This window comes from Triticum aestivum, chromosome 4D (genome assembly GCF_018294505.1).
Source record: "Triticum aestivum cultivar Chinese Spring chromosome 4D, IWGSC CS RefSeq v2.1, whole genome shotgun sequence".
Taxonomy (NCBI): domain Eukaryota; kingdom Viridiplantae; phylum Streptophyta; class Magnoliopsida; order Poales; family Poaceae; genus Triticum; species Triticum aestivum.
In genome coordinates, this window is record NC_057805.1 from 495812870 (window position 1) to 495833566 (window position 20697).

Consider the following 20697-nt stretch of genomic DNA (forward strand, 5'->3'; position numbering starts at 1 on the left):
CCTTTCCGTAACCAAGCATGAAACCTTCATGTGCTTTCGGTGCAAATTTAGAGTTGTGATGAGGATCTCTAATCCAGCATTTAGCACCGAAGACTTTGAAATAACTCACATTGGGTTTCTTGTCAGTGAGGAGTTCATAGGCAGTCTTCTTGAAGAATTTGTGAAGATATACTCTGTTGATGATGTGGCATGCAGTATCAATTGCATCAATCCAGAAACGACGAGGCGTTTTTATTCATCAAGCATAGTGCAAGCCATCTCAACAAGAGTCCTGTTCTTGCACTCCACGACGTCATTCTGCTGAGGAGTATAAGGAGCAGATAACTCATGAGTAATACCAAGTTCATCAAGATAGTCATCAAGGCCAGAATTCTTCAACTCAGTTCCATTGTCACTTCTGATGTGCTTGATCTTCACACCAAAGTTGGTTGAAGCCCTCGAGGAAAATCGTTTGAAGACTTCCTGCACTTCATGTTTGTAAGTAACAATATGTACCCATGCGTATCAAGAGTAATCATCAACAATAACAATGCCATATTGAGATGCATCATTTGAAACTGCAGAATAATGGTTAGGACCGAAGAGATCCATGTGAAGCAATTCAAATGGTCGAGTAGTGGTCATGATAGTCTTCGCTGGATGCTTAGCCTTGGTCATCTTACCAGCTTCACAAGCTCCGCATAAGTGATCCTTGAGGAATTTGACATTCTCAATGCCAATGACATGCTTCTTCTTTGCAAGCATGTGCAAATTCCTCATGCCTGCATGACCAAGTCGTCGATGCCATAGCCAGCCTTCTGAAGCTTTTGCAAGTAGGCACACGGCTGGTTGCGGTCATGTAGAGAAATCAACAATATACAAGTCTCCTCTCCTAAAGCCTTCGAAGACTTTGGAATTGTCAGCTTCCATAACCACAACACAACGATACTTGCCAAAGACAACAACCATATCAAGATCACAAAGCATTGAGACAGACCTGAGGTTGTATCCTAAGGACTCGACAAGCATGACTTTGTCCATGTGTCGATCCTTTGTGATCGCAACCTTACCTAGACCCAATACCAGACTTTTGCCTTTGTCAGCGAAGATGATATGCTTCAGATGCGATGGTGATAAGGGAGCATCCATCAATAGATTCTTGTCACCAGTCATGTGATTTGTATATCCACTATCGAGGACCAACTCAGTGGCTTTGGGTTGATCATCCTGTAGATGAATTAGTGCAACTTACGAACTTCATATACTTCATCAGTGAAGAATATGACATCACACTTCATCAGATCAATTTCATCAAGCAACAGAATAGATAAAGCAGTAGGAGGACGTGAGAAATGAAAGTTCATTTCTTCATGATTAGCCTGCGTCCTTTCAGGCAATCTTAGGTCTCCAGCAAATTCTTCAGACGTTTAAGCACGTCTGGAGACCTAACCCTACAGAAGAGATTAGTTCTTTTTATTCACCACCCACATCTGAAGGGGTGGCAAAGAGTTCATCACTCTGCGAGCTCCATACGAGAAAGGTGGCATAGAAGCCAGCCCATTTTGTTTCACATAAGAGAAGTTAGGGTAAGCATATGAATAAGCAGAGAAATTCTTCGAGGACTTATGAACATAATGGTTAGAAGAATAATGCTCATATTCATAGCCCTTAGCTCTTCCCTGCGAAACAGAGTTGTCAGCACGATGATATTCATATGAGGACTTTGATCCTTTTGAGGAATATGATCCACGTGAGGAATTCGGTTCGTATGAGGACTTGGGTCCATATGAAGAATTTGGTCCATATGAAGAATTTGATCGGGGGTTCCTATTCTTCACAGGTGGTGTCATGAGGACATTCACCTGAAGACTTTCAAGGCACCTTTTGGGAACCCAGATTTTCTTCATAGGGGAACCGTTCCTGCAGTTAGTGCCAACATATCTAGCAAATACTTCACCATTCTGATTTTTGAACAGTTTATAGTTGGAGTCAAATGACTCATCAGAAGAATGAGGAGATTCACATGTAGAGCCAGATAGATTAGATGGATCAACTGGAGGTCCCTTTGCAGCAACCCATAAGGTTTTGGGGTACTGCTCAGGCTTCCAATATGTACCATCAGCATTGAGTTTCCTCTCAAAGGCAATACCCTCTTTCCTAGGGTTCCTGTTGAGGATCTGCTTTTTAAGCACATCACAAAGAGTCTTTTGAAGCGGTTGAAGAGATTGCGAAGAACATCAACTCGAGAGTCACGCTGAGTTGAGACTCCTTCATTCACTTTGGACGGCCTATCCCAGATAAGCTTAGCAGTTTCCAAAGCACTCACTCTTCCATACTGTCCTCTGCTCAGATGGCCACATATGATATTCTTCGCTTGAGAATCGAGTTGCTTGAATCTCTTCACATCAGCAGCATTCAGAGAAGGTGTGACCGAGGGAACACCATTTTCCACAACATACCAGAGATCGTTATCAATTGCCTCAAGATGCATTGGCATCTTATTCTTCTAGTAGGGGTAGTCCGTCCCATCGAAGGTAGGACACCCAGTAGAGACCTTGATCATACCTGCGGTCGACATAACTAAAACTCCAGGCGGTTAAACCAAAATCACACAGAACAAGGGAGTACCTTGCTCTGATACCAATTGAAAGTGCGTTATATCGACTAGAGGGGGGTGAATAGGCGATTTTTATGAATTCTTCACTGAGGAATTTGCCGGTGAGGAAATTCCATAGCGAAGAACTACTTGCAGCGGAATAAGTACTCAAAAGTAAACATAACAGAATACAAGCATGGTCATAATGATGAAATGAAGACAAGCACAGAGTACAGAAAGCGTAATCACAGGACAACACAGGATGAAGACAAACAGACTGAAGAAATTGAACTGAGGAAATTGAGAAAGTCTTCAGTCAAAGTCTTCAAACAGATATGAACAAGCACACAACAACTGTAATGAGGAAATGAAAGAGTTGAGGAAATAGAACCAGTAAGCTTGGTGATGACAATGATTTGGTAGACCAGTTCCAACTGCTGTCTCAGTTGTACATCTGGTTGGAGCGGCTAGGTATTTAAAGCTGAGGACACATAGTCCTCACCGTATTCTCCTTGAGCTAAGGTCACACAGACCTCGCCCAATCACTCGTGGTAAGTCTTCAGGTGACTTCCGAACCTTCACAAACTCGGTCACTCGGCGATCCACAATTCCTCTTGGATGCTCTAGACCATGACGCCTAACGGTCTGGAAGAAGCACAGTCTTCAAAGGTAACAAGCGTCGGATCCACGCAGGATCAATCTCTTCAGTGATGCTCAATCATTTTGGGTTTGTAGGTGTTTGGGTTTGGGTTTTCCTCACTCGATGATTTTCGCTCAAATTCCTCGAAGGATGGGATGCTCTGAAATGACAAGTGTCAGTTTCTCTCGGAGCAGCCAACCAGCTAGTGGTCGTAGGGGGCGGCTATTTATAGCCTAGGGAGCAGCCTGACATGATAAGACATAAATGCCCTTCAATGATATGACCGTTAGGTGGGTAGATATTTTGGGACAGCTGGCGCATAGCACAGCAACGGTCAGAAAGTATCAAATTCCTTAGGGCTATCATGTTCGTCACTGTGTAGGCAATCCGCACTGGCGAATTCCTAACTCCTCAGTCAGAACAAATTCCTCAGAGACAAGAAGAACTTCATCTCTGTCACTGAAGAATATGACTGAACTGTATGAGATTTCCAATGGCTTCACTCGAAGGGATTGGTAGGTGTAGGATTTTGAGTTGAGCATCACATGGAAATTTTTCCTTAGTATTTCCTCGACCCCCTTTAATAGTACGGTGTTTCCTATGACTCAAAAAAGAGAAAATGAAACTACGAAAACAAAAGTCTTCACGCTTGATGTTCCTCGAATGAATACCAAGTCTTCAAGGCCACACCAATTTCTTCACTTTCAAAGTCTTCAGAAAGTCTTTAGAAATCCAAAGTCTTCAGTTGAAGAACTTCATTTTTAGGGGTCGACTTTCTCTGTAAATATCAAACTCCTCATAGACTTATAGACCTGTGTACACTCATAAACACATTAGTCCCTTAACCTATAAGTCTTCAATACACCAAAATCACTAAGGGGCACTAGATGCACTTACACCCCATATCGCACAAGCCATGATAACAATGATCTCCTATTTTAACAGAAATAACAGGCATGCCTACAACAGGTCTATGTTTATTTTTAGCATCAGGTCTAGCAATTCTAGCAGCTTCATCACAGAAGTAAATAACATGCCCATCAATATTATCGGCCAAGAGATCTTTAACCATAGCAATACTAGGTTCAACTTTAATTTGCTCAGGGGGTGTAGGTTTTCTAGTGTTGCTCTTACGAACCACAGTTGAAGCTTCAGCATGATCCTTTATTCTAACAGGGAAAGGTGGTTTCTCAATATAAGCAGTAGGAACAATAGGATCAACATTATAAGTGATAGTCTTTTCTTCAACTTTAATAGGTGCAACTACTTTTACTTCAATGGGAGGATTATATTTAAACCACTTCTCCTTAGGGAGATCAACATGAGTAGCAAAGGATTCACAGAAAGAAGCTACTATCTCAGAGTCAAGTCCATATTTAGTGCTAAATTCACGGAAAACATCGGTATCCATAAAAGATTTAACACAATCAAACTTAGGTGCTAGACCTGACTCCTTACCTTCATCGAGGTCCCAATCTTCAGAGTTGCGTTTAATTCTTTCCAATAAATCCCATTTGAATTCAATAGTCCTGATCATACAAGAACCAGTACAAGAAGTATCGAGCATGGAGCGATTATTGAGAGAAAGTCGAGCATAAAAATTTTGAATAATAATTTCTCTTGAGAGCTCATGATTGGGGCATGAATATAACATTGACTTAAGCCTCCCCCAAGCTTGAGCGATGCTTTCTCCTTCGCGAGGCCAAAAATTATATATATAATTACGATCACGATGAACAAGATGCATAGGATAAAACTTCTAATGAAATTCCGATTTCAATTGGTTGTAGTTCCATGATCCCATATCATCACATACCCTAAACCATGTCAATGCCTTTCTCTTCAAAGATAAAGGGAAGACCTTCTTCTTGATAACATCCTCGGGCATACCTGCAAGCTTAAATAATCCACAAACTTTATCCACATAGATTAGGTGTAAATCGGGATGCAATGTTCCATCTCCTGTAAAAGGATTAGCTAGCAGTTTTTCTATCATATCCGAAGGAATTTGAAAGTAAACATTTTCAGTAGGTTCAGTAGGTTGAGGAGAAACTCTTTGCTCTACTGGTCGGGGTGAAGATACCCCGAACAACCCCCTCAAACGATTACTTTCCATAGTAACAAGTGACAGTAAATTTCAGCACACTATATAAATTTTTCCTTACCAAAGGCGCTTCGCTCCCCAGCAACGGCGCCAGAAAAGAGTCTTGATGACCCACAAGTATAGGGGATCTATCGTAGGCCTTTCGATAAATAAGAGTGTCGAACCCAACGAGGAGCAGAAGGAAATGACAAGCGGTTTTCAGTAAGGTATTCTCTGCAAGCACTGAAATTATCGGTAACAGATAGTTTTGTGACAAGGTAATTTGTAACGGGTAACAAGTAACAAGAGTAAATAAAATGCAGCAAGGTGGCCCAATCCTTTTTGAAGCAAAGGACAAGGCTGGACAATCTCTCATATGAAGGAAAACGCTCCCGAGGATGAAGGAAATATGCCCTAGAGGCAATAATAAAGTTATTATTTATTTCCTTATATCATGATAAATGTTTATTATTCATGCTAGAATTGTATTAACCAGAAACATAATACTTGTGTGAATACATAGACAAACAGAGTGTCACTATTATGCCTCTACTTGACTAGCTCGTTGATCAAAGATGGTTATGTTTCCTAGCCATTGGCATGAGTTGCCATTTGATTAACAGGATCACATCATTAGGAGAATGATGTGATTGACTTGACCCATTCTGTTAGCTTAGCACACGATCGTTTAGTATTCTGCTATTGCTTTCTTCATGACTTATACATGTTCCTATGACTATGAGATTATGCAACTCCCGTTTGCTGGAGGAACACTTTGTGTGCTACCAAACGTCACAACGTAACTGGGTGATTATAAAGGTGCTCTACAGGTGTCTCCGAAGGTACTTGTTGGGTTGGCATATTTCGAGATTAGGATTTGTCACTCCGATTGTCGGAGAGGTATCTCTGGGCCCACTCGGTAATGCACATCACTTAAGCCTTGCGAGCATTGCAACTAATAAGCTAGTTGCGGGATGATGTATTACAGAACGAGTAAAGAGACTTGCCGGTAACGAGATTGAACTAGGTATTGAGATACCGACGATTGAATCTCGGGCAAGTAACATACGATGACAAAGGGAACAACGTATGTTGTTATGCGGTCTGACCGATAAAGATCTTCGTAGAATATGTGGGAGCCAATATGAGCATCCAGGTTCCGCTATTGGTTATGGACCGGAGACGTGTCTCGGTCATGTCTGCATAGTTCTCGAACCCGTAGGGTCCGCACGCTTAAAGTTTCGATGACAGTTATATTATGAGTTTATATGTTTTGATGTACCGAAAGTTGTTCGGAGTCCCGGACGTGATCACGGACATAACGAGGAGTCTCGAAATGGTCGAGACATGAATATTGATATATTGGACGACTATATTCGGACACCGGAATGGTTCCAGGGGTTATCGGATATATACCGGAGTACCGGGGGTTACCGGAACCCCCCGGGGGATTAATGGGCCTATATGGGCCTTAGTGGAGAAGAGGAGGGGCAGCCAGGGCAAGCCGCGCGCCCCCTCCCCCTCTAGTCCGAATTGGACAGGGAGGCGGGGCGGTGCCCCCCTTTCCTTCTTCTCCTCCTCCTCTTTACCCCCTTCTCCTAATCCAACAAGGAAGGGAGGGAGTCCTACTCCCGGTGGGAGTAGGACTCCTCCTGGCGCGCCCCTCTCCTGGCCGGCCGCCTCTCCCCCCCCCCCTTGCTCCTTTATATACGGGGGCAGGGGGCACCCCAAACACACAACATTTTATCTGTTGATTTTTTAGCCGTGTGCGGTGCCCCCCTCCACCATAGTCCACCTCGATAATACTGTAGCGGTGCTTAGGCGAAGCCCTGCGTCGGTAGAACATCATCATCATCACCACACCGTCGTGCTGACGAAACTCTCCCTCAACACTAGGCTGGATCGGAGTTCGAGGGACGTCATCGGGCTGAACGTGTGCTGAACTCAGAGGTGCCGTGCGTTCGGTACTTGATCGGTCGGATCGTGAAGACGTACGACTACATCAAGCGCGTTGTGCTAACGCTTACACTTTCGGTCTACGAGGGTACGTGGACAACACTCTCCCCTCTCGTTGCTATGCATCACCATGATCTTGCGTGTCGTAGGAATTTTTTTGAAATTACTGCGTTCCCCAACAGTGGCATCCTAGCCTGGTTTTATGCGTAGATGTCATATGCACGAGTAGAACACAAGTGAGTTGTGGGCGATATAATTCATACTGCTTACCAGCATGTCATACTTTGGTTCGGCGGTATTGTTGGATGAAGCGGCCCGGACCAACATTACGCATACGCTTACGCGAGACTGGTTCTACCGACGTGCTTTGCACACAGGTGGCTGGAGGGTGTCAGTTTCTCCAACTTTAGTTGAACCGAGTGTGGCTACGCCCGGTCCTTGTGAAGGTTAAAACGGCACCAACTTGACAAACTATCGTTGTGGTTTTGATGCGTAGGTAAGAACGGTTCTTGCTAAGCCCGTAGCAGCCACGTAAAATTTGCAACAACAAAGTAGAGGACGTCTAACTTGTTTTTGCAGGGCATGTTGTGATGTGATATGGTCAAGACATGATGCTAAATTTTATTGTATGAGATCATCATGTTTTGTAACCGAGTTATCGGCAACTGGCAGGAGCCATATGGTTGTCGCTTTATTGTATGCAATGCAATCGCCCTGTAATGCTTTACTTTATCACTAAGCGGTAGCGATAGTCGTAGAAGCATAAGATTGGCGAGACGACAACGATGCTACGATGCAGATCAAGGTGTCGCGCCGGTGACGATGGTGATCATGACGGTGCTTCGGAGATGGAGATCACAAGCACAAGATGATGATGGCCATATCATATCACTTATATTGATTGCATGTGATGTTTATCTTTTATGCATCTTATCTTGCTTTGTTTGACGGTAGCATTTTAAGATGATCTCTCACTAAATTATCAAAGTATAAGTGTTCTCGCTGAGTATGCACCGTTGCGAAAGTTCTTCGTGCTGAGACACCACGTGATGATCGGGTGTGATAGGCTCTATGCTCAAATACAACGGGTGCAAAACAGTTGCACACGCGGAATACTCAGGTTAAACTTGACGAGCCTAGCATATAACAGATATGGCCTCGGAACACGGAGACCGAAAGGTCGAGCGTGAATCATATAGTAGATATGATCAACATAGTGATGTTCACCATCGAAACTACTCCATCTCACGTGATCATCGGACATGGTTTAGTTGACTTGGATCACGTGATCACTTAGAGGATTAGAGGGATGTCTATCTAAGTGGGAGTTCTTAGGTAATATGATTAATTGAACTTAAATTTATCATGAACTTAGTACCTGATAGTATTTTGCTTGTCTATGTTGATTGTAGATAGATGGCCCGTGCTGTTGTTCCGTTGAATTTTAATGCGTTCCTTGAGAAAAAGCAAAGTTGAAAGATGATGGTAGCAATTACACAGACTGGGTACATAACTTGAGGATTATCCTCATTGCTGCGCAGAAGAATTACGTCCTGGAAGCACCGCTGGGTGCCAAACCTGCTGCAGGAGCAACACCAGATGTTATGAATGTCTGGCAGAGCAAAGCTGATGACTACTCGATAGTTCAGTGTGACATGCTTTATGGCTTAGAACCGGGTCTTCAACGGCGTTTTGAACGTCATGGAGCATATGAGATGTTCCAGGAGTTGAAGTTAATATTTCAAGCAAATGCCCGGATTGAGAGATATGAAGTCTCCAATAAGTTCTACAGCTGCAAGATGGAGGAGAATAGTTCTGTCAGTGAGCATATACTCAAAATGTATGGGTATAACAATCACTTGATTCAACTGGGAGTTAATCTTCCGAATGATAGCGTCATTGATAGAATTCTTCAATCACTGCCACCAAGCTACAAGAGCTTCGTGATAAACTATAACATGCAAGGGATGGATAAGACGATTCCCGAGCTCTTCGCAATGCTAAAGGCTGCGGAGGTAGAAATCAAAAAGGAGCATCAAGTGTTGATGGTCAATAAGACCACCTGTTTCAAGAAAAAGGGCAAAGGGAAGAAGAAGGGGAACTTCAAGAAGAACAGCAAGCAAGTTGCTGTTCAGGAGAAGAAACCCAAGTCTGGACCTAAGCCTGAGACTGAGTGCTTCTACTGCAAGCAGACTGGTCACTGGAAGCGGAACTGCCCCAAGTATTTGGCGGATAAGAAGGATGGCAAAGTGAACAAAGGTATATGTGATATACATGTTATTGATGTGTACCTTACTAATGCTCACAGTAGCACCTGGGTATTTGATACTGGTTCTGTTGCTAATATTTGCAAATCGAAACAGGGACTACGGATTAAGCGAAGATTGTCTAAGGACGAGGTGACGATGCGCGTGGGAAATGGTTCCAAAGTCAATGTGATCGCGGTCGGCACGCTACCTCTACATCTACCTTCGGGATTAGTTTTAGACCTGAATAATTGTTATTTGGTGCCAGCGTTGAGCATGAACATTATATCTGGATCTTGTTTGATGCGAGACGGTTATTCATTTAAATCAGAGAATAATGGTTGTTCTATTTATATGAGTAATATCTTTTATGGTCATGCACCCTTGAAGAGTGATCTATTTTTGTTGAATCTCGATAGTAGTGATACACATATTCATAATATTGAAGCCAAAAGATGCAGAGTTGATAATGATAGTGCAACTTTTTTGTGGCACTGCCGTTTAGGTCATATCGGTGTAAAGCGCATGAAGAAACTCCATACTGATGGACTTTTGGAACCACTTCAGTATGAATCACTTGGTACTTGCAAACCGTGCATCATGGGCAAGATGACTAAAACGCCGTTCTCCGGAACTATGGAGCGAGCAACAGATTTGTTGGAAATCATACATACAGATGTATGTGGTATGATGAATATTGAGGCTCGAGGCGGATATCGTTATTTTCTCACCTTCACAGATGATTTGAGCAGATATGGGTATATCTACTTAATGAAACATAAGTCTGAAACATTTGAAAAGTTCAAAGAATTTCATAGTGAAGTTGAAAATCATCGTAACAAGAAAATAAAGTTTCTACGATCTGATCGTGGAGGAGAATATTTGAGTTACGAGTTTGGTCTTCATTTGAAAAAATGCGGAATAGTTTCGCAACTCACGCCACCCGGAACACCACAGCGTAATGGTGTGTCCGAACGTCGTAATCATACTTTACTTGATATGGTGCGATCTATGATGTCTCTTACTGATTTACCGCTATCGTTTTGGGGTTATGCTTTAGAGACGGCTGCATTCACGTTAAATAGGACACCATCGAAATCCGTTGAGACGACGCCTTATGAACTGTGGTTTGGAAAGAAACCAAAGTTGTCGTTTCTTAAAGTTTGGGGCTGCGATGCTTATGTGAAAAAACTTCAACCTGATAAGCTCGAACCCAAATCGGAAAAATGTGTCTTCATAGGATACCCGAAAGAGACTGTTGGGTACACCTTCTATCACAGATCCGAAGGCAAGACTTTTGTTGCTAAATTTGGAATCTTTCTAGAGAAGGAGTTTCTCTCGAAAGAAGTGAGTGGGAGGAAAGTAGAACTTGATGAGGTAACTGTACCTGCTCTCTTATTGGAAAGTAGTTCATCACAGAAACCGGTTTCTGCAACACCTACACCAATTAGTGAGGAGGTTAATGATGATGATCATGAAACTTCAGATCAAGTTGTTACTGAACCTCGTAGGTCAACCAGAGTAAGATCCGCACCAAAGTGGTACAGTAATCCTGTTCTGGAAGTTATGGTGCTAGACCATGACGAACCTACGAACTATGAAGAAGCGATGGTGAGCCCAGATTCCGCAAAATGGCTTGAGGCCATGAAATCTGAGATAGGATCCATGTATGAGAACAAAGTGTGGACTTTGGTTGACTTGCCTGATAATCGGCAAGCCATTGAGAATAAATGGATCTTCAAGAAGAAGACTGACGCTGACGGTAATGTTACTGTATATAAAGCTCGACTTGTTGCAAAAGGTTTTTGACAAGTTCAAGGGATTGACTACGATGAGACCTTCTCACCCGTAGCGATGCTTAAGTCTGTCCGAATCATGTTAGCAATTGCCGCATTTTATGATTATGAAATTTGGCAAATGGATGTAAAAACTGCATTCCTGAATGGATTTCTGGAAGAAGATTTGTATATGATGCAACCGGAAGGTTTTGTCGATCCAAAGGGAGCTAACAAAGTGTGCAAGCTCCAGCGATCCATTTATGGACTGGTGCAAGCCTCTCGGAGTTGGAATAACGCTTTGATAGTGTGATCAAAGCATTTGGTTTTATACAAACTTTTGGAGAAGCCTGTATTTACAAGAAAGTGAGTGGGAGCTCTGTAGCATTTCTGATATTATATGTGGATGACATATTGCTGATTGGAAATGATATAGAATTTCTGGATAGCATAAAGGGATACTTGAATAAGAGTTTTTCGATGAAAGACCTCGGTGAAGCTGCTTATATATTGGGCATCAAGATCTATAGAGATAGATCAAGACGCTTAATTGGACTTTCACAAAGCACATACCTTGACAAAGTTTTGAAGAAGTTCAGAATGGATCAAGCAAAGAAAGGGTTCTTGCCTGTGTTACAAGGTGTGAAGTTGAGTAAGACTCAATGCCCGACCACTGCAGAAGATAGAGAGAAGATGAAATATGTTCCCTATGCTTCAGCCATAGGCTCTATCATGTATGAAATGCTGTGTACCAGACCTGATGTGTGCCTTGCTATAAGTTTAGCAGGGAGGTACCAAAGTAATCCATGGGTGGATCACTGGATAGCGGTCAAGAACATCCTGAAATACCTGAAAAGGACTAAAGATATGTTTCTCGTTTATGGAGGTGACAAAGAGCTCATCGTAAATGGTTACATTGATGCAAGCTTTGACACTGATCTGGACGATTCTAAATCGCAAACCGGATACGTGTTTACATTGAACGGTGGAGCTGTCAGTTGGTGCAGTTCTAAACAAAGCGTCGTGGCGGGATCTACGTGTGAAGCGGAGTACATAGCTGCTTCGGAAGCAGCAAATGAAGGAGTCTGGATGAAGGAGTTCATATCCGATCTAGGTGTCATACCTAGTGCATCGGGTCCAATGAACATCTTTTGTGACAATACTGGTGCAATTGCCTTGGCGAAGGAATCCAGATTTCACAAGAGAACCAAGCACATCAAGAGACGCTTCAATTCCATCCGGAATTTAGTCCAGGTGGGAGACATAGAAATTTGCAAGATACATACGGATCTAAATGTTGCAGACCCGTTGACTAAGCCTCTTCCACGAGCAAAACATGATCAGCACCAAGGCTCCATGGGTGTTAGAATCATTACAGTGTAATCTAGATTATTGACTCTAGTGCAAGTGGGAGACTGAAGGAAATATGCCCTAGAGGCAATAATAAAGTTACATTTATTTCCTTATATCATGATAAATGTTTATTATTCATGCTAGAATTGTATTAACCGGAAACATAATACTTGTGTGAATACATAGACAAACAGAGTGTCACTAGTATGCCTCTACTTGACTAGCTCGTTGATCAAAGATGGTTATGTTTCCTAGCCATTGACATGAGTTGTCATTTGATTAACGAGATCACATCATTAGGAGAATGATGTGATTGACTTGACCCATTCCGTTAGCTTAGCACACGATCGTTTAGTATTCTGCTATTGCTTTCTTCATGACTTATACATGTTCCTATGACTATGAGATTATGCAACTCCCGTTTACCGTAGGAACACTTTGTGTGCTACCAAACGTCACAACGTAACTAGGTGATTATAAAGGTGCTCTACAGGTGTCTCCGAAGGTACTTGTTGGGTTGGCCTATTTCGAGATTAGGATTTGTCACTCCGATTGTCGGAGAGGTATCTCTGGGCCCACTCGATAATGCACAACACTTAAGCCTTGCAAGCATTGCAACTAATGAGTTAGTTGCGGGATGATGTATTACAGAACGAGTAAAGAGACTTGCCGGTAACGAGATTGAACTAGGTATTGAGATACCGACGATTGAATCTCGGGCAAGTAACATACGATGACAAAGGGAACAACGTATGTTGTTATGCGGTCTGTCCGATAAAGATCTTCGTAGAATATGTGGGAGCCAATATGAGCATCCAGGTTCCGCTATTGGTTATTGACCGGAGACGTGTCTCGGTCATGTCTACATAGTTCTCGAACCCGTAGGGTCCGCACGCTTAAAGTTTCGATGACAGTTATATTATGAGTTTATATGTTATCACGGACATAACGAGGAGTCTTGAAATGGTCGAGACATGAAGATTGATATATTGGACGACTATATTCGGACACCGGAATGGTTCCGGGGGTTATCGGATATATACCAGAGTACAGGGGGGTTACCGGAACCCCCCGGGGGATTAATGGGCCTATATGGGCCTTAGTGGAGAAGAGGAGGAGCGGCCAGGACAGGCCGCGCGCCCCCTCCCCCTCTAGTCCGAATTGGACAAGGAGGGGGGGCGGCGCCCCCCTTTCCTTCTTCTCCTCCTCCTCCTTCCCCCCTTCTCCTAATCCAACAAGGAAGGGAGGGAGTCCTACTCCCGGTGGGAGTAGGACTCCTCCTGGCGCGCCCCTCTCCTGGCCAGCCGCCTCTCCCCCCTTGCTCCTTTATATACGGGGGCAGGGGCACCCCAAACACACAACAATTGATCTGTTGATCTTTTAGCCGTGCGTGGTGCCCCCCTCCACCATAGTCCACCTCGATAATACTGTAGCGGTGCTTAGGCGAAGCCCTGCGTCGGTAGACCATCATCATCGTCACCACGCCGTCGTGCTGACGAAACTCTCCCTCAACACTCGGCTGGATCGGAGTTCGGAGGTGACGTGCGTTCGGTACTTGATCGGTCGGATCGTGAAGACGTACGACTACATCAACCGCGTTGTGCTAACGCTTCCGCTTTCGGTCTACGAGGGTACGTGGACAACACTCTCCCCTCTCGTTGCTATGCATCACCATGATCTTGCATGTGCGTAGGAATTTTTTTAAATTACTACGTTCCCCAACAGAGGACACATGGGAATTATCGTCAAGCTAGTTATCATCACGCTCATATGATTCGCGTTCGTTACTTTGATAATTTGGTATGTGGGTGGACCGGTGCTTGGGTGCTTCCCTTCCTTGGACAAGCATCCCACTTATGATTAACCTCTATTGCAAGCATCCGCAACTACAAAAGAAGTATTAAGGTAAACCTAACCATAGCATGAAATATATGGATCCAAATAACCCCTTACGAAGCAACGCATAAACTAGGGTTTAAGCTTCTGTCACTCTAGCAACTCATCATCTACTTATTACTTCCCAATGCCTTCCTCTAGGCCCAAACAATGGTGAAGTGTCATGTAGTCTACGTTCACATAACACCACTAGAGGAAAGACAACATACATCTCATCAAAATATCGACCGAATACCAAATTCACATGACTACTTATAGCAAGACTTCTCCCATGTCCTCAGGAACAAACGTAACTACTCACAAATCATATTCATGTTCATAATTAGAGGGGTATTAATATGCATAAAGGATCTGAACATATGATCTTCCACCAAATAAACCAACTAGCATCAACTACAAGGAGTAATCAACACCACTAGCAACCCACAGGTACCAATCTGAGGTTTTGACACAAAGATTGGATACAAGAGATGAACTAGGGTTTGAGAGGAGATGGTGCTGGTGAAGATGTTGATGAAGATTGACCCCCTCTCGATGAGAGGATCGTTGGTGATGACGATGGTGATGATTTCCCCCTCCTGGAGGGATATTTCCCCGGCAGAACAGCTCCGCCGGAGCCCTAGGTTGCTTCCGCCAAGGTTCCGCCTCGTGGCGGTGGTGTTTCGTCCCGAAAGCTTACTTCTGATTTTTTCCCAGGGTGAATACTTCATATAGCAAAAGATGGGAACCGGAGGCCTGCCAGGGGGCCCACGAGGCAGGGGGCGCGCCCAGGGGGGTAGGGCGCGCCCCCACCCTTGTGGATGGTTGGTGACGGTGTCCTGGACTGGGGGTACTCACCACGTCGTCTCTCGATCAGTTAGATTGGGCCGAGGACCCCATGGCCGCATACTCATGGGCCAGTTCGGACAACCCCTGCCGCGTACAAGGAAGACTCCACAAGACTTGGCGCCCAAGACAAGGACTCTCCTAAACCCTAGGCCTCCGGTGTCTTATATAAACCGAGGCCAGGCTAGTCAATAGACGGTCGCATTCATTACTACGATCTCGTGGTAGATACGTGTACTCTGTACTACACCCATATGAATACAATCAAAAGCAGCATGTAGGGTATTATATCATCAAGAGAGCCTGAAGCTAGGTAAAACCCCGTGTCCATGTTACCATCGCTCCAAGACGCCTAGCTTAGGACCCCTACTACGAGATACGCCGGATATTGAACCGACATTGGTGCTTTCATTGAGAGCCTGCTAGATGATCGCCATGGATCGATGGGATGATCAGCTGATATTTTTTCAATTGAATATGTTTCAAGCAAATTATCCCTTTTACAGATTACTTCTACTACTATGTCCTAGTTTATTCGCAGATCAGTTCGAATCTCGTTGTAGAACGGGATTTGATGGAATATTTTAATGGCATACGGGATATGGACGGTGCCAAAACATTGAGTTGTCGGGACCACTGCGGCTCCATGATCCTGCATCCGGACACAATACGGCAGCAAATCTGGTCTCCAATGACCGTGCCACCCAGGAAGTTTTTCACCCTCTTTAAATCAAGTGCTAAGGCGTGAGCCATTACTTCCTGTTAAATATGCTTAGAGCATGCACTCCCGTACCGTGCAAGTAGTACTAATCTTGGACGGGGTCTCCAAGGACCGGTTGGTGAACGGTGCTGCTGGTTTTTTATTGCTCGACACCGCGGAAACTTTTTTCTCAGCGCAACCATCATCAGGCAGCCGTCGTCACCCCGTGGACTCCTATTCGTGTTGAAATTGATCGTCGTGTTTTGATGGGATGTCGACTAACAGCGCAGTCGTACATGTGCCTTTTTCTTTACGTATTATTACTACTTCTAGCATAATTCTGTTCGCAGATAAATCGGGCTCCAAGGAAACTATACAATATTTCGTACGCGGCCCTGACGCTACCCGCGGATCTCTTACACATTGGCAGGGACGATCCATCTACAGAGTAAAGTGTCTATGGAATACCAGCAAGGGAAGTCCTAACATTGCCAAATTTTAGCACGCTTCTTGACATCTAAAGGATGAACATCACCACTTTTTTCTGGCTATATACTGATCTGTCCAAATTACTAATTAAGCTTTCCTTCCTTGATCATTATTTTGATCACGTGGTGCCTAGCTAGCTTCCACTTGACCGGAGAGACCGTGTGGAGCAGTCCATCGATGATAGCTCGGCTCGACGGCAGCACACCACAAGGACACGTTCAGTATGAATTAGTTTGTCCATTTGCTTCGGTCTGCTACAGTCGTCGCCGCCTACGAACAGGTTTTATTTTTCCAATTTATTTGGTTAGCACATTAATTATTACACATAGAATATTTTATGTCGTTGTTTTGTGCTGCATTATTTTTGCAGAGGTATTTTACAGACAATCGTACGCGGCGTCGGGCTGGCAAGCCTCTCACCATGAACTAGGTCGGCCGACCTGTGTTGACATCGCCGCGCCAAAACACCAGCACACCATCGAGCCAACCTCGGCTCTCAGGCTTTAATTTCTCAAATTAATTTTAAGTGGAGGATTTTCTTAAAAATTATTATTATTATTATTATTATTATTATTATTATTATTATTATTATTATTATTATTATTATTATCTCTGGCTCGCACTATTTCATCTGTGCAGGCTATTGACTTAGACCGGGCCGCGCTGTCACCTCCGCGTGCCGACGTCGTCGCCCCACTTTCGTCGACCAAATTGTGTCGTCACTTTGCTGACGTGGGGACTCCGTCGTCTCATTATCGACCTGCTCCGTCAACTTGGTCGGACTAGGAGTTTGGCCTCATCACTTCGGAATGCCGAACTCCTCGCTCGGCCGTGCTATGTCACCACTTCGGAATGCCGAGCTCTTCGCTCCGCCACCTCGGGACCGGCTTGGGGGCTGGGACCTTATCCCGCCGTAAGCTCGGGCCACGCATCGACACCGAGCACATTAACCAGCTAAGTCACTTTCATGCTCAAAAACTTTCAGTTTAAATTTTGTTCGGCTCGACCAAGCACTATACTTTTTTGACAAAAAGTTATTTGTGAAAAACTTCCTTATCATAACTTTGTTTGTGACACACAAATTCAAATACTCCGTTTACTTGGGGCTTCCTTTATGAAGCCTTTCCTCTTGCAAATGATTACACTTGTACGGCTTCGTTCCTAGTTCGTGTATTACGCCACAATATGCACCATGTTGACTTAAGCGATTTGCAAGCTGGGTTGCCTCGCTCCTGTGCTTACCCCTACGTTCCCGATTGTTCAGCTAGGGAGTAAAGTGAGCACCTCTGTGATTGTCACGATCGGGTCATCCGAGCCGGACCTCAGACTGGGTGAAGCCGAAAGCTAGCGCTCTTATTGTTTTCAATTATGGTCTGCACACAACGGAACTCATACAAAAAATCTATTGCACAAGTCTCATAGTAACAATGAGCACCGAAGAAAGGTATCGGTGGGGGTACTATTTTCTTCGAAGATACTTCTTACACTTTGTCAGTAATATAGCATAAGTTCCCTGAGCGCGCTTTGTCTGTTACAGCCTTATGGCCTGATTGCCTGGTTATCGGAAACACCGTTGATATTCTCGACAGGTGGAGTACATAACACTTTTCGGTCCTTGACCGAAGAGGGAGAAGCCGACGGTCGGTTAAGACGCGTTTAAAGTTCGGGTGAACACAGATATGATACAAGTACTTCGGTACATACGATCATTATACATAAAAATTCTTTTACCCAAGTCACTTGGGGGCTCATAAATTTATATGAGCCGTTTTATAATAAATGATTTCTTCCTACTCGTTGCAAAGTCTTTTTCTATCACTCCTTTTTCGACGCGAGTGTGTGGTCAATAGCCGGGGAGCCTAATTTCTCTCTCAAAGCCGCTAGAGTTTAGTTTGCTAAATTGGCCTAATGAGAAACACCCCGCCTTTGGGATAGGGAGGTTGAAGCCGAAGGCTGACCCGCTTGAAGTCTTGAGATAGGACGCATCATGTTAAAGCACGACAGAAGCACCTTTTTTTTCTTCTCTAAGACCAATTTTTTGGATTGGCACCGAACACTTGATCTAGTTCGGACGTCAAGTTTTTACTGACATTGTTTGGTTTTCCAAGCTTATGGCACTTCTAAACTATTTGTGTGTTTCCCACATAAGTCTCGCAGTGCAATGCCGAACACCTTTAGAGATTCGGCAAAAACATTCTCGGATATTGCTATATATGCATTGGTTTCGAATTGTATCTTCGGTCAATAGTTGGGTTGCCCGGCTCCTGAGCTTGACCGCCTACGTTCCGCTTTGTTCGGCTAGGTGTGCAAAAGGAGAACCACTACGATTGTGCTTCCAGCTCGCATGGTTAAGCACCTCAGTGGAGAAAGCCGAAAACTGACTGTCGCAATAAGCGTAAACTGGTCAGCGATCCGATGACTGTGTTAAAAGACGGGCCGTTCATAACATTGGCCGAAGTGTTTACGGCTTGACCTCGGCTGTCGCCGAACACTAACCGGGGGCTCGTAGCTAGCTTCCCCAATTTAAAACTCCTATGACTAAGTGAAAGTTATAAAGCCCGCATATCTGATTGCCTCGTTTCCTCTAACACAACCGCCTTCGGGCACCGAGACGTCGGCTAGGGGTTGTCTTGTTATTGCGGAAACACCCTGTGTAGTATCTACAAAGGGGTAGAAGCTGACGATGGGCCACTTTCAACCGATAAACGGTCGCAACGGAGTCAAAATAAACATACCATCGGCATTTGTATTTCATATACAAGGGCCGCCTTCCGTAATCATCATTATAAAGCCATAAATATGCATCAATTTGACTTAAGATTTTGGCCAAGCTGGGTTGCCTGGCTCCTGTGCTTACCCCTACGTTCCCGATTGTTCGGCTAGGCGGTAAAGGGAGCACCTCTGTGATTGTTACTGTCGGGTCATCCGAGTTAGTACCTCAGACTGGGTGAAGCCGAAAGCTAGCAATCTTAAAGTATCACATTGGTCGGCAACGACGGACATGAAATTTTTTGGTTCATTAATACCATAGAATTCGGGAACTTTCCCCGAACTAAATCCTCAATATTTTTCTCCTGCATTGATCGGAGGTGAGGTTTCATGATCATGGTTGGCATGACAACCCAAAGAAAGGAACCGATAGCGGGACTATTTTCTTTGGAAGATGTTTCTTACATTAAACAGTAATACAACATATCTCTCTGCGTACCTTTGTTTATAAAACCGTATGGCCGGATTGCCTTGTTTGTCATAAATCTTTGCCCTTGTAAAGGCTTTATAAAGTAGGACAAACACTCCTCGGCTACTGGCCAAGGAGGTGGAAGCCGATGGTCGGTCAACAAAGTTTTGTACAATGCGGATCCGAGCATTGATGATGTAAAATATTTGGATACATAGAATCATTACACATAATTTGTGATTTTACTTTGGATATCGATCCTTAATTCGGCCACCCGTGCCCACATTAAGGCTCGGGGGCTACTGGGCTTCGTGCTTATTATTTACAAATATTAAAGGGGTACATCGATCCCCTGATCTGGTGTTGCCACCCGACCAGTGTCTCGGGGGCTATTGCATTGACAATCCAATGCAGAAAATTTAAAGTGAAATATAGTTTTCGAGGAGATTATTATCCTCAGGTTGGTCGGCCGCACCCAACCTGAGTCTCGAGGACTTTGCACACTGCGTTTCTGTTCCTAAGTATGCTGCCGAGCTGGGAATTGATCCTCGGGCTGATTTTATGAATCGACCTGAGTCTCAGGGGCTACTAGGGTCAGCGGTTTGATTTTTTCCTTCAGGTGCATCCCGGATATTAGGCCAACACGCACCTTGAGCGCTACTGGCTATACATCTCAGCAGAGATTACATTGCACAATTCAAAATTAAATTCATAAAAATCAGCCCATGGGCGAGGTGGTGTACTAGCTCGGATACAGTCCGGCGTTGGAGCTCGGATACTCTCCGGCATTGGAGTTTGGATTCAGTCCGGCGTTAGAGCTCGGATACAGTCCGGCGTTGGTGCTCGGCTGCAAAGGATACCTCAAATGCAGTCCGGCGTTGGAGCTCAGATGCGAGAGGACACCGCCGCACGGGGACGACTTCAAACCCGAGGTAGGCGTGAAAATAACAAGGCATTGATAAAGGCCGGAAACTTAAAGGG